Source organism: Xiphias gladius, chromosome 24, assembly GCF_016859285.1.
Source record: "Xiphias gladius isolate SHS-SW01 ecotype Sanya breed wild chromosome 24, ASM1685928v1, whole genome shotgun sequence".
NCBI classification, from domain to species: Eukaryota; Metazoa; Chordata; class Actinopteri; order Istiophoriformes; family Xiphiidae; genus Xiphias; species Xiphias gladius.
Genome location: NC_053423.1, coordinates 15,723,706 through 15,738,985, shown reverse-complemented (window position 1 = coordinate 15,738,985; position 15,280 = coordinate 15,723,706). Strand labels below are relative to the sequence as shown.

The window sequence follows — 15,280 nt, the reverse complement described above, 5'->3', positions numbered from 1 at the left end:
ATCCGTGCGATGACTGACACCTGTGCTGGCTGCTCATCAGCTATATAAGCTGGTGGATTCAGTCACTCTCGCACTCCCTCATATGGGGTTAGGTTTTGTCTTGCGTCCATTTCCTTTGTTCGTTCCCCTCCCACTCATTCATGCACTCAATACACCAGTGATGTTACTGATTTACATATTCACATTGCCTTTAGGTAATTCATGTTTTGTTAAAAACGAATCTTCCGTCCTCCCCTCCTCGTCGTTCCTTTGAACCAGGTCGTGAGAACATAAGTATCTATCCGTTTCGCTAATGAGGCTTCCCGTTGCACAGAGGTGTCGGTATCACGCAGGTCATTCGGGGGACTGCGCGTTTATGTCCCGGTTAAAACGGGCTGCCGTGACCCGGATTCGAACCGGGGTTGCTGCGGCCACAACGCAGAGTACTAACCACTATACGATCACGGCTCGCCACCCTGCCTGCTAGAAACACCCTGCGACAGTATCATCCTTTAGAGGATCGAGAATTCGAGCTTAACGTGATGTCCTTGTTTTTGACTTGGACTTTGGGGCGCCCGCCAAATATCCATAACTTCTTGTAAGAAATAGATTCTTTTACTCAGTTATCTTGCGTATAATACATATAAGACATGCACAAAACTGCTTTACTCATAGCTCGTTTTCCCCCCATGAACGCCTGGTATTATTATTAGGTCTTATTTCTTTGTACTTCTTTCTTCTCTGTTCTCGCCGTTTTTACTGAGTTTACTGTTTTTAACGTTTGTGTTTTCCGTGTCTGGTGACGACATGTATGATATTCGTATGTTTAACTTGCAGTGAACAACAGGTGCAAAATGCATGTTTTTTCACGCGTGTTCTGCTCCCGTGTTGCTGTGATAGAAAAACCAAGTAAATAAATACGGACTTGAACCTAAGCCCCGTGTTTTTCCATCCGGGAGTGGGACCTACCCCTCTCCCCGCCATCTCCTTTCTTTGAAGCAGGGACAGCCCGATGGCGATTGCCAGGACAACATTTTTTGTCACCGTTTGTCTTTGTAGGGCGCACGTCTCTCTGTCAAAAAGGAAGGAGGGGGGAGGCTGCCGTGACCCGGATTCGAACCGGGGTTGCTGCGGCCACAACGCAGAGTACTAACCACTATACGATCACGGCTGGCCACCGAGCTCGGCGGTCGTGAGCGTGTACATAAACAGACCCAAGCGAATCAGGTGCATATACTTTAGCTTCGATACAAGGGGAGGACAGGTTTTTGTGTTTGATGTTTGTTGTCCTGAAAAACTGAGATGATTCCAAGAAATATTGTATGTGAATATTAAAAAAAGGTTATATACAATATTTTTATGGAGCGCAGGCTCATATTAGATTAGCATCTATGAGCATAGTCTTACACAGCCATGCAAAGAATTCAGGTGGTGGTTGTCATTGCTGTATAATGACTCATTCACAGTACTTTAGAGATAATTATACTGTTAATCCAAGCGTTGCCAGTTGGGGTTGCTTAAGACCGTTCTGTCTTGACTGTGCCTCCTACACCGAGGCCAGGACACATGCTGCACACTCTCCAGCCTCCCACGCTGTTATTGTCCACCTGGGTGTTTCCCAGCAAACACTAATGGAGGATTACATATTTCACAAGTCAGAATTTTGCAGAGGTTGTGTGTAAAAGAGAGAGTGAGAGTCATAATCTGTCCATAGACACGCAGACAGACACACACACACACACACACACACACACACACACACACACACACACACACACACACACAGGCTCACAGGGTGAAAACAATACCAGCCACACTCGTGGCTATTAATTAATATATCAAAGGTCCTCATCCTGAACCTAGGATTTATTAATTCCATTTGCAGTGGTGAAAAGCAACTAATCTAAGTGCATTTTCTTAATTACTACACTTAATTGCAATTTTGAGGTAGTTGTACCTAATTCCCAAGAGAATGATTACACTTTTTACTCTGATGCATTTCTTTTACAGATATAACTACTAATTACTAGTTAGATCTTACATTAAAAACCCGCAATGAACTTGTAAAATACACTACATTGGCTTATTTTTAGCTTTTTACCCATTATAAAAAAGCACAGTCTAGTCGGGGCCCCTTGTCATGTTTTTGATGTCTTTGCTTTGCTTTATTAGCAGTTTGACATTGTATATAACTGTTTAAGGCCCAAAAATGTAAGATTATGCAATATATCACACTTAAGCAAAGTTTCAGCCCAAAGTCTAAAGAATTTATACAGATTTGTGTAGAAGAACTTTGTTTTTCCACTGGATTGAACTGTATATAAAGACGATTAAACTAGCTCCACCTCAACCAGCTGCTTATACATTGATGCATCACTACTAAGTTATACTTAGGATCTTTACTGTCCACATTAACAATCTAATAATGTCACATACAAAAATATATCAGTAAAAGAGGAAATTTTTTAGCTGATACTTTGAATAGTGAATACTTCTAAATATCTCTTATTATATCGTCTAATATTTGGCGTTTTGTGAGTTTTGAGCTTTATTTTGATCATTTGATCCATTGTTAGAATGATCGAAACCCTAACCACAAAGACTGCATGAGGAAGAGGGGTCTGCATTGAAGTCAAGCTACCCTAAGTAATGAAATACTCAATCTGTGTTTCTGAACCTCTGGGCAGAACAGTATGTCCAGAACAGTGCAGAAGAGAGAAATGTAAAGAAAAAAACGGCCCCATTTTAAATATATGACCAAGAGAAGGGCAGAACTTTCTCCTGAAGCATTCCACGTCCGTTTACTTGACAGAAGTGATTAATAGGCTTCAGCCTATCCCATACCATCACCCATACCGGTGATGTACTTCCCTTCCCTCAGGAAACATGAGTCACTTACATTAGCTAAATTGCAGGATTCCTGCTCCCCTGTGATCCAGAGAGCTGGCAGTGCTCCTCAGGCAGGGTCGTCTGACTCTTCCTCAGTCCCTGGTTTGAGACTGAACCGGACTTTTTTGTTCTCAGAGCATCCCAGCTCTGAAACACCCAGTCGGGGAATTATACGCCAGCAGATTCAGCGTAACATTAAATCACCTCTCTTCTTACTTTAATTCATGAAGTCATCTGTTAATGTCACTTTTTGCTCTAATGCTTGTCTTTGATCTATGTTTTTTAATCCAGTCGTCGAAAAAGTAAATTTACTCAAGCACTGTAATTACATTCAATTTCCTTTTTTTCTGCAAAATTATACTTCTACTCCACTAAATGTCAGAGAAAAAATATTGTACTTTTAAATCTCATTTCTACATTTCACCACTCAGTGGCGCAACAGCTCCATCTTCAGAAATCAGACGGCTTCCGCTCTGCATTAACCATTCTGAGCCCGCAGTCGTCTCGCTCTTTCTCAGTTTTCCGTCTGTCTGTCCGTCTCTGTCCTTCGTCGATACTCTGCGATGATCCATAATCACCATTCCATGTGTCGCCATCAACATCCATCACTCTTTATGGACTCTCACAGTCAGGGGCACAGAGCAGTGAAATTGAGAGAGAGAAAAAGTCAGCCTTCCAGTCAGGGGCAGAGAGAAGGCTACTCAGCACTCTATTTCCAAATGACCTCCGAGATAGAAGGAATGTGTCCCTGTCCAATTGACAGTCTTGGCGTACACCAGACACCTTATGCTCTCCAACTGGGAGAGCCCTGTTGACTTGCTCACTTCTTTCTAATAAACCGCCTTTTCACAGATACAGTATATAGTTCCAGAAATAGAGTATATTGCCTCTCTATACTTTTTTTCTCAATCAAACCTTTGCAGCCAGATACAGATAATATTCAGTTATTTCATCCCAATAAAGGGAATCGATAAGGTCCACAAAAAGATGGGAGCGGGCAGGTGTTGCTGTACTTACTGAATTTAAACCTCCCTTTTAACACGATTGGATTTAGAGCTGCAATATGTAACATTTGAAATGAACAAAACCAAAATGAAATTGGATATGTCATAAATATACAACACAGTGTGCATTTTCAGTCTGTTGCGAGGAAGAGTTTATACAATTTTCTGTGCTAAGCACAGCAACAGACATAGAAGCAAACGCTGAGAAATTAAATAACAGCAAAGTTAAAGGTGCAACAGACATGACAAGGAAAACTGGGGCCATTGTTCTTAAGCTCCAGCCAGCAGCTGTGAGGTTATAAGTTGGTACGTGTGTGGCACAACACAACAAAGGCTTCGTATGCGCCAGACTTCTGCAGAACCTGAATTGAAGCTTCGGTGGTGGAGCAAAGGTTAGTCACAGCGACAGGGAAGCACTGACCCTGTGGCTGTAGGTATTTCAGGTGCAGTGACATTCATATGAAAAAACAAAAACAAAAGACTGCTTGGTGTATTGCATTAGACTGGTTCCAAACACATTCCATCTGTATGTAGGTGTGTGTTGCAATGTCAAAAATTGATCGCATCCCTCTCATGGGTCCTTTATTTGTTGGTACATTCAGTTATTTATGAAGCAATAACATGTACGGTACATATAACTAAGTTGACCCACCAACTTTATGCTGCATGTAGATGCATGTTGGAAATGTCAGAATTACTGTGTCAGAGGAGTATCCATGATCAATATAAAATGAGGCCAAACATGACGGGGAATTTTCTGTAATCCCTAAATTGCTGAGATCTGATGTGTCTCCACCATCTAGCCCTTCTCCGACATGTAATACCTAGCACTGCCGGCTTCACCTGTCCTTTACGGTTATAGTTCTCTGTCATTCAGACATACTGCAAGCTTTAGTTACATAGTAGTTTGTCATGGCTTTATTCATGACAGGACTGTTACAGGAAGTGCACGAGAGGGAGCGTTGTCACACTGCTGATTGATTTAAAAACTTATTATGGCGCTGAAGCGTTATATAATGACCATCATGAGCATGAGGGATGCTTGCTCATGCCTCTCACGGTAAATCCCCTGGATAAAATCCCAGCCTTATTTTTCCTCAAATGTGGGCTTAATCTTTAATGATACTTTGTTCCCAAGGTATCCAGATTATTAAATGTTAAACCGTGAAGAAAATAATGCTGTCTTGCTGCGTAATGGCCAAGGACCGCATCATCCTGTGTAGGATTCGTGGAGGTGAACAGAGCCTTCTGACAAGATACAGAGTCCTGCCCAGTGTACAGGTGCAGTAAGGAATCTCTCTGTGGATTGTACACTGTAGAGATAAGGTTGAAATTCATTGGTGTGTTCCTTTAGGCGAGACAGCTTGCATCAGTCAAGCTGCTCGGTGCCAAACATTGGGGGGGGGGGTGTGGTTGTAGGCTACTGAGCAGCAGCTCTCAGTCCTGAGTGAGTGTAACTTTGTGAGTTTGATGCAGGGGTGGTGCTGAAAAAGAGCAAGCGTGTTCACTCAACCTTTTCTGGGTCAATAACACTAAAAAAGCCACCAGTCTCCCTCCTCTCATCTCAATCAAAGCTACTGCGCTAGTAATTTATAGCATGAGTAAAAGGAAAATAACTTGCCTCATTTAAATGCTAATTTGTCTTCAGCTGAAAATTCTCTACAATGGCAACAGGTTGGCAGAATATGGAATATATTGCGTGAGAGCTCATAGATCAGACACAACGACAGTTTTCCAACCACGTTTCCCCACAAAAATCTTTCATTTCTTCATGCATCTTTTGATGCCCAGCAGTGCTGCATAAATATACAGGAACCAGCGGTCTGCACGGCTGCCATGGCTGAAAATCATTATTGATACCTCTTTTTTCAATCACACCTCCGCTGTCAGTGGTGACAGTGTTCTTATTAAGGCGACCCGCTGCCGCTGTAGGCGGGCTGCAGTCTGGCGAACCCTACATGTTTCTTTAACCATGAAGCCACACAGCGATGGTTTCTCTGGGACTGGAGTGCAGTTCCAGTATAGGCACAGCACACGTAGCCGCAAGACTATTGAAAGAACAATACTGATGGAAAGAGTAATGCCTACAAGGTGTCAGGAGTTTAAAAATGGTCACTACACCCATTTACATGTTACATTTTTTTTTTTTTTTTGGTCAAGTACAATATCTTAATGTTTCTTTTAATTTAGCTTAAACTGAGTGTTATGTTTTCTGTTTTTTTGATTTATTTAACACAAATTTGATGTCTCTGTACTCCTACTACAGTATTTGGGGTTACTGTACTGTTGAGCTTTCATTCTATTTGACTTGTTAAAACCTCTTGAGATGTTTATCAGACTGAGCCCATTGAATGGGCAACTACCTCTTTGTAATTGATTCCAATAATCCAATTCCAATTCCAATAATCAAACCAAATAATCATTCGTTCCTTCCTTTGTTCTGTCCATCGATCAATCTTTGCTGCTTCCTTCCTTAGTTTTCATTGTTCCCTAGCTTCTTTTCTTCTTTCCCGACTGCATCTTTTTCTGCTTTCCGTCTTTCTTCCTCCCTTCTGTTCTGCCTCCTTGATGTCATCATAAGCCAATATAGTATATAAGTCTTTCAACAGTTTCCTTGTTTCTTCCTTTTTTGCTCCTCGCTTTCGCCCTCCTGTCTTATGTTCTGCCTTTGTTTCTTACCTGTATTGTTTCTGTCTTTTCATCCTTCATCTCTTCCTTTTTTGTTCTTTGCTTCCTCCCTTCCTTCTCTTCCTTCAGCACTCTTTTCCTCCCACCTGCCTGCCTTTCCCTGTTGTCATCAACTTCCAGTATATTTCCAACAGTTTTTGGTCAAAATGCCTTTATGTTATTCATTTATCCTTTGTTCCCTTTTATTTTTTGCTCTTTGCTTTCTTTGTCCCTCCAATCATCCCTTCCTCTCCTGTTTCCTTCCTATATTCCACCCTTGTGGTCTACCCACCTGCCTTCCCTCCTTCTGTCTTTCCTTCCTGTTATATTTCCTTTTTTCCTTTCCTTTATCCTTCTTTTTGTTCTTTGCTTCCTCTCCTCTTACCGCTTTTCTTTCTTTTCTACCTGCCTTCCTTTCCTTTATCTCATGTTATGCCATTCTTCCTTTCTTCCCATCTGCTTGCGTGTCTTGGTATCACCATGCTCCGATATTTTTTCAGTTTATTTTGTTATAAAAATCATTTTTTGCTTCTTCTCTCTGTTGCTCCTTGTTTTTTTCCTTCTCTCCCTTCCTTCCCATCTTCCACCCTTGTGGACTGACTCCTTCCTTCCTTCCTTCCTCCTTTCTTCCCTTCTCTCTTTCCCTTTAGTATTCTTTCCCAGTGATGAAGTGATTCCACACCGAGGTTTACGCTTTCTCACACTGCCACTCACCCATAATCTCTCACACTCTTCTTAATTTCTCCCATCTCTCCCTCTTAGCTCCACTTTCTTTCCGTCTATCTGAATCTTTAACCTCTTTCAATCTGTCTCTCTGTGTCATCCTCTGTCTCTATTTCTCTCCCTTTGTCACCCTCCGTCCAGCTCCATCTTTCTCATTCTCTCTGTCGGTCTGCAGCCACCCTCGCTCTGTCTTTTTGTGATTGAGTGAGTTGAGAAGTTAGTTGGATACCCTTCTGCCGTCCTCCAAGGTGAACCGTATACACACACACACACACACACACACACACACACTGACTTCTCCGTGTACATCATTTCATGGGCTCTTATAGGCCTTTCCACTTGCTGCTATTTGACATGCTTGGCTTACTGTATGGCGAAAATCTATTTCCATGCAATTACCTTTTGTGTGTCGTTGTGCAAGTGTGTGTTTGCATGTTTGCATGAATATGTGTGTGTGTGTGTGTGTGTGTGTGTGTGATGTGTGTCCGTATGTGTGGCTTGCTAGTTAGGATTGTGGATGATTTTCCATTACGAAGCACTGACAAGGAAATGGCACAATTTTTAATTGTTGGGGATTCATCTGTGACACAAGGTCATTGGCTGATAATATGTCAATTATCTGTCACAGTTGAGAGACAGAGACAGAGACAGAGAGAGAGAGAGAGAGAGAGACAGAGAGAGAGGAGTGGAAAGCAGAAAAGCAGATGAGAGCTGAGGATGGACATAGGTAACTGACTTTTCAGTTACCTATCTCAGGAGTGATCAAAGAAAGACCATGACCCCCCTGACACCCAAACACACACAAAGGGTAAAGTCTCCTCCAGCAATTCTCCCTCGATTTTGTCCACAGGCACTCCGAGGTTGAGAAGGTTGTTTAATATGCTGAGGAAATGAAGCATGATGTGAGTTTTATTTTCATGGTTAATTATTAATGTATATTAACCAAAATCATTTAATAATTTTCAAAATCCTCTCAAAATCTTTTCCCCATTTTTCGACATTTGTGAAGTCAAATGAAATTGGATTTTTGCCTCGCCTTGAGAACTGGATCCCGGAAGACATCCTTGTTGTCCCTTGTCTTCTCCAGAGGAATAATCCACATAGCATCTGTTGGGAAGGAGGTTATGCCAGGTGAACACCTTGACAATAGCCATGACTTTGGATTTCTTTTTTTCTTCTTTTTTATCTTCATGCCCATGCTTGTAGTGCCCAAAGGTTGATGCCTACAATGGGAGCGTAGCTGTACAGACGGTCGGTCACGGCATCTTTGGTGTTCTTGATGATGACAGCTTTGCTCCCAGGGTAAGATTCTGCTGGGACCAATTATCAATACTTATTAAAATCTAAAGAGCATACTTAGAGCATACCACACAGCCTAAACCAAACTGCCATGTTAACATTTCTTACACAAATTTTAACCTAAGGTAGAAAAGCATATTTTAATCATCAAAAATATAACAGATCATTGACTTTGAATTCTGCACCGCCACTAATATGGTTATATCCATTGACTACACACACACAAATATTCTTTTAAGGGGAGCTTTCTACATTGTTGCAAGTCTTTGTGAAACAGAGAGTAAACAACAATATTTCCAGAACTGAATGAGCAAAAGTGCTTCTAATTCTTATACTGAGTGATCAGGAGTTGCGCTAGGTGTGCCAGCCAGTGCTGCCACATCAAGGCTGGGAAGGTATAATTTTCTTCATTTTTTCCCCTCTTTCTCTCTGTATCTCTACTCCTCCTCACCAGTAAATGTCTTGTGCACTGGCCAGTTGACCAAGTGTGACAGAAAAGTAATGTATCAACTGTCCACAAGAGATGAGAGGAAATTGAGATCTGATGGTGGTCACATTTCTACATTTAATAGAAATCAAAGTTGTCTTGCCTTATTTTTTGAGCTTTAAATTAGAGTGACATGGCATGTAACCGTGGGTGGCAGCAAAACATCAATGCTGCACCTGTGAGAAAAAAAAGAAAAAGAAATAGAGCCAAATCCTGCCAAAGAATTACTTTCCATCACATTTTTGCATGTCTCATCTTTGGTGTTAACTTTTCCTTCACTGTGGGTGTTTTTTTTTGGGTTTTTTTAAGAAGTTGTCTGTGCAATTTTAAAATGTGCATTTAAAACAAAGGTGAATGGAAATTCTCCTTCTTTTCCCCTTTTCTACCTTTCTTTGTTTTTCAATGATGCTGCGCTTTCGCTCTGCTGAGCCGTCACTGGGATGTGACTTCAACACTTTCACAGACTGCTGGCTTCCACACTGCCTCCACAATGTTGTCTGTATGCGAGTAAAGCTTCAATTGTTTTTCTATTCTTCTCTCCTCCTGTTCTCCCCTTCTCCTTTCTCACTCTCAATCTGGCTTCACTTCTCTCTTTTTACCCATTTACTCCTCACCTTATTTCTCTACATCTCATCCCAGTTTTTCTCTTCCTCTTTCCTCCTCCCTTCTGTCCCTCAGCTCCCAATCTGTTCATCTCGACGTGTGTCAATTTGGATGGAGAGGCTCTCGTCACCGTGGTGATGCAGAGACGGGTGGGTCATGGAGGGAGGCCTCGATGGAGGGCCGAAGGGACAGATGCACTGAGCGAGAGATGGCGGAGGAGAGATGGAGAGACATCTGATGTTCTCTCGCTGGGGCAGCCATGAGTGCAGTTACAATCTGTAAACACACACACACACACACACACACACACACACACACACACACACACACACACACACACACACACACATACACACAGTTGGGAAATGAACACGGGGGAAATCTGTACCCTCTCAAACAGAGAAAATTAACACAACAGGAAATTGGTTTCTGCTTTCTGTGCAAATGTGACAGTATATCCCTTGATAAGTGATATATACAGTAAATCGTTTGTTTAATGTATTTAGCTACAAAGGAAGATGGAGGGATGATGGTTAGGATAGAGAATGAGCAAGAGAGAAAGAAGTGAACAAACAAGCTCTGCTTTAATTCTTAAAGCGATACTTTGACCTTTTGGGAAATATGGTTATTCGCTTTCTTGACGAGAGTTAGATGAATGGATTGATACCACACTGATGTATGTTTATTAAATATGAAGCTACAGCTAGCAGCTGGTTAGCCTGGCTTAGCAAGGAGACTGGAAACGGAGATAACCTGGCTCTGTCCAAAGGTAACAAAAACAACCTACCACCACCTCTAAAGCTCACAAATTAACATCCAAAACCATGTACCAGAACCATTATCTTTCCCTAACCTTAACGCGAAGTGCTTTTGTTGCTTAAACCCAACCAAAGATGGGGGTCCGGACGCAAACCCAGGCTCTGGTGTGACAGTTGTGCGCCTTTTAAGCCTGCCACCCACCGCAGCCATGTCCTGGTGATTCCATTGCTGTTAATAAATGTAGAGCTTCATTCCTTAGAAAGAAAGGTTGCCCCTGAACGTAATCCAGCCAGCGATTAAATTCCCTACAAAACGTATTTGCTGGTGCAGTCTAGTTGTATATAAATGTAGTTTTGAGACAGGGTTGGGCTGGGAGAAGTAACTTCCTGGGGCCCCTGCTGTTTGCTTGGCAACTGTATGGAATAAACAAATGAAATATAAGTGTTATTAGTGAACTTTAGTGGTGGGTGGATTTTGTTGGACAGAGCCAGGCTCTCTGTTTACCCCCATTTCCAGCCTTTGCACTACGCTAACCGACTGCTGGTTTCAGCCTTATATTTAGCATACAGACATGAGTGTGTATTGATTTTATCAACTAACTCTCCACCAGAGAGCAAGTTACGATTTTCCCAAAATGTTAAACCTTTAAACTCTAAAAAACTAACTGGCTAGCTTACACCACACACACACTTGTTTTTTTCTTTTTTCTTTTTCCACTCTTGTACGCCCCTGACACACTGTTCAGGCAACCATGACAACCGAGAGATCAAATGCCACTGCAACAAGTGGCTTCTGTAATCACCGCGGATACGGTGAGACAGCCAACCAATTGTTGTGTCCATTTGCATGTAGTGTATGTGTGTGTGTGTGTGAGTCTGTGTGATGGTGTGAGCTTAGCTACCAGGTTTCGTTTAGCTGTACAGGTATCGGAGGAAGTCTGTGTGAGTGATTGTGTTTCATTGTGTGTCTGCAGAGACCAAAAGAAAAAGCATTCATGCCTGTGTGTCTTTATTCAATTGTCTCTTAGTGTGTGTGTGTGTGTTTCTGTTCCATGTGTGACTGTCTGTGGCTGAGTGTCTCCCCAGGCTCTTTTCTGATAGACCACTACTGGGTGTTGTGGAGATGAAAGGGATGCTGGGAACTCATCTCACGCTATGAATCCTGGGTAAGTAGCGTGTGATGTGAGTACATCCTCATCACTCAGTGAAAGAAGGCTTTCATCCCTTATCCGTTCCCTCTATCAATATCCCCTCTTTCTGTCTATTCTCCTCATCCTTGCCCCCATTTCTTTCTTCTCTCCCTCATCTTCAGTTTCTTATTTTTTCTTTTGTTCTATTTCCTCTTGTTTTTTTCCCTAGTCATTTCTTCTCATTTTCATACCTATTTCCTTCTCTCCTTTTTATTCAACTCTCCCCCTCTCCCCTCCTTCCTATTAATCTGCTTTGCTTTCCTTTACACTCTTCTAAATTCTTCTTCCTTCCTTTCCTTGTGTTCCCGCTTCTTTTCTTTCTTTTCCTCTCTTTTCATTCTCCTCTTCTCTCCTTATTCTCACTTCCTTCCCTTTCTTTTCCTCTTTTCCCCTCCTTTCTTTCCCCTTCCCTTTCTGCTTCTTTACTCTCCTCGTCTTCTCCCATTCATCTCATTTTCTCCCTTCTCTTCTCCTTCCTTTCCATTCACTGGCCATTTTTTTTATCTCTACCTCTCCTTTTTTCTATTGTCATGTCCTTTTTTCCCCTTCATCTTCTGTCCTTTATTTTCCTTCAGTTTCTTTTCCTCTTTCCTTTCCTCTTCTTTGCTTCTCTCTCCCTCCTTTTTGCTTTCATTTCCCCTATCCCAAGTTTTCCTTTCCTTTCCTTTCCTTTCATTTTCTTTCCTCTATTCTCATCTCCTCCTTCCTTCCTACCCCCTTTTGGTTTCCTTACCTGTCCTCCTCTCTCCTTTCGTCCTTCCTTTGGCTGCTTCTCTTCTCCTCTCCTCTCCTCTCCTCTCCTCTCCTCTCCTCTCCCATCCCATCCCATCCCATCTCCTTTCCTTTTATTTCCTCTCTTCTCCTTTGCTGTGAACATGAAATGATCAAAGTGCTCATTCTGGCCATGACAGTTCAATTTAACCAGAGCGCGTGCACACACACACACACACACACACACACACACACACACATACTTTTCATGTACTACTTGTACATGTGGACAGTGATCCAATACATGTCTAGATTATCAGATTCACCGTTTTCATATTCTTCTGCTTGAACAAGTTGGATAAGTCAGGTTTCAAATCTTCCTCTTATAAAAAGGTAGATTTAACTTTGACCTTTTCTAACCTCAAACATTAAGATTTTATGGACAAACCTAGATGAAAACTTACTTTACAAAATGGCCACAGAGTTACTGCCTTAATTCGCTTTCTCAGTCCCTGTTGTAGTTCAGTTGGCCAGAGAAGCTGGTATTGCAATAGAAGATAAATGGTGACAAAAGACAATATATGGAAAGGTTTTAGTGAAAGCAGTCACAAAAGTTAATGGAAACTGGTGAAATACAGTTTAACAGAAAACAGCCAGCTTTTCAAATTTTTTCTCCAACTTTTGTGCGTCATGACTTTTCATGGCGTAAGGCTGCCATTAACCATGTAATCGATCACTTTATCCAGTCACAGTTTCACATGAGTTAAAGCTAAAGATAACACAGCACTATTCAGTGCCTCACAGGAGCCTGGCTAACCCCACTGGGAATCAAACTGGACTAGGGCTGCAACTAATAATTATTGTGATTATTCTACCAATTAATTTCTCGATGAATTGATCAAATCAATTTATTGAGAATTTCAACTCGAAGCTGAATCAAGACTAGACTATAAACTAAGGCTATGATGTGGAGATTTTTTCTACCTGAGACACTTTTGACCGAGGCATGTGCGCAGACTGATAATCCGGACACTTTGTCAAAGTCCAAAGCTGCAAGCGGAACTGACAGTCAACACCAACGTGCTCAAGCGACCCACGTTGGGCACGTTGTAATCAAGTGACGTTTTCTCACAGATAGCAAGGGAAGCCAGGTTTCTTTTACAAAGATTAAACCATTGTCTTTGTCATATAAAATCATTTATATGCATATTGAGTGGCCGTGGCCACCTCTCACACCTGATTCATTGATTTACTTCAAATTGATAAAACAGCACGCCTCTGGTTTATGATGTGTGGTAAACGTCAGTCAGCAGCAAAATCCATTTGTGTGGGTTGTTATAATTTTAAATTATTTAATATACTTACCTTTAGGCAAAATATACCGTGCGAGGTGTAAGGGAAAGGTGCATGCAGGTGCTTTAAAAAAAACAAAAAAAACACAACAACAGGAGGTTAGTTATTGTAGTTTGGCCTGTTCATCAACACGATCGATAGTTGAAGCTGCGGCAACAGCCGCGGCCCTGACGCCTGCTCATGGAGGCAGTTGAGGTGTGCTGTGAAACACGCGGCACCTGACTGTTACAGTTTGTGTCTAACATTTGAGTCGAAACGTAGGTCCGACCTGAACACAAAGAGACGATAACACGTATCCTTAGAGTCCATATGACTTGCACTTTCCGAGGATAATATTTACGTCCGGTGTCCATAACCCCAGCCTAGAAATCATGGCGAAAAAAAAGGAGGACGTTGCTTGTACCGCCGGAACTGGCCTGAGAATCGTCGGGTTTTTAGGTTTTCTTCGGTATCAAAGTAATTCATTGATAGTTGTCAGCACATCCATGGTTACATAGCAAAAAGGAACCGTTAATAGTGGATACAGCGAACTTAATTTTCCAAATTGTAAACAAATATAGGCCTGAGTTGTAGCCCACGGAATCTATGGCAGTAGTTACGCTAATAGCTGCATCTGTTCGTGTACGTGATGTCTTTTAGCGTGTAATGTAGCAGTGTTGCCAACTTAGCGCCTTTGTAGCTAGTTTTAACAGACTTTTCACATCCTTTTGGCGAGTTTTCTTCACAAAGGCACCTAGCCACAACTCTAGCGACTGCTCGGACAAACCTCAGCCGCTTCCCGCGGAGGAGAGTCGCGAGGCCGGGCTTTTTCCCTCCGCCGGCACGCGTCCGTCCGCGTCTCAGTCCATCGACCGCACGGCAGCCGACGCAGACGTGAATGAGCTGCCAAACTTTCTCTCTGAGCGATCATTTCACAAGTAAATATAGCCGAAACCACCGCACAGCCGTTGTACTGCACCCATTTGTATGGTGATTTTTGTCAGACGACGTGGCGGTCATAAAATTGGGATTTCGGCAGTGCGGAGCGGCAGCTTGGAAATGGCTTGGAAGCAACTGCTGGTTAACCTGTCGTCATTATGGGCCGCGTTTCAGTCGCTATTTCGTGCTTGTCCCGTTGTCTGACAAAAGAAAAAGCCGAAAAACATGTAAATGAGAACAGCTTTGTTTGGGAATTCGGCTGGAATAAAATAGCGTATCTGTAAGCACAGAGAGTAGGACAGAAGAGAGCAGATAAACCCCGGTCCAGCCACAGACTAGGTTTTGACCCGCTATTGTTGTTCAAACCTGGGCAACACTAACTGGTCTGGGGAGCCAGGTGAGGATGACATCTCTTGACTAGGGATTGGACTAAACTTAGCTAACTAACCGGTGACCGGTTGGCAACTGAAACGACCCGGAGAGCCGGCAGGTTTTAGTATTGATATCGGCCAGCTGGCTAACACTACCACGGCTTTGTAAGACTGTTTATGGCTAGTTAGCAGCAATGGAAGGCGGATTCCGGGGCCTTTGCTAACTTCCCAAAGTGACCGTCTGCGAACATCAGCTCTGGAGCTCTATAGGTACCCTGAAACTGGACCTGAGCTCAGGCAGAAAAAGAGGACGGACGTGGACGCGAGC

General features: G+C 42.5%; 1 long non-coding RNA gene and 2 other non-coding genes across 3 annotated transcripts; all 3 read right to left on the bottom strand.

Moving 5' to 3' along the window:
- Positions 1 to 375: 375 nt before the first annotated feature.
- On the bottom strand, positions 376 to 447 carry trnah-gug. Its single transcript has one exon. It is a non-coding gene; the product is annotated as a tRNA-His (tRNA).
- Positions 448 to 1,078: 631 nt separating this feature from the next.
- Positions 1,079 to 1,150, bottom strand: trnah-gug. The gene has a single exon. It is a non-coding gene; the product is annotated as a tRNA-His (tRNA).
- Positions 1,151 to 8,298: 7,148 nt separating this feature from the next.
- LOC120786042 lies at positions 8,299 to 12,385 on the bottom strand. The gene is made up of 3 exons (XR_005706656.1): positions 12,333 to 12,385; positions 9,663 to 9,927; positions 8,299 to 8,572 (listed from the first exon to the last, which is right to left on the bottom strand). It is a non-coding gene; the product is annotated as an uncharacterized LOC120786042 (long non-coding RNA).
- Between the last annotated feature and the right edge of the window lie 2,895 nt (positions 12,386 to 15,280).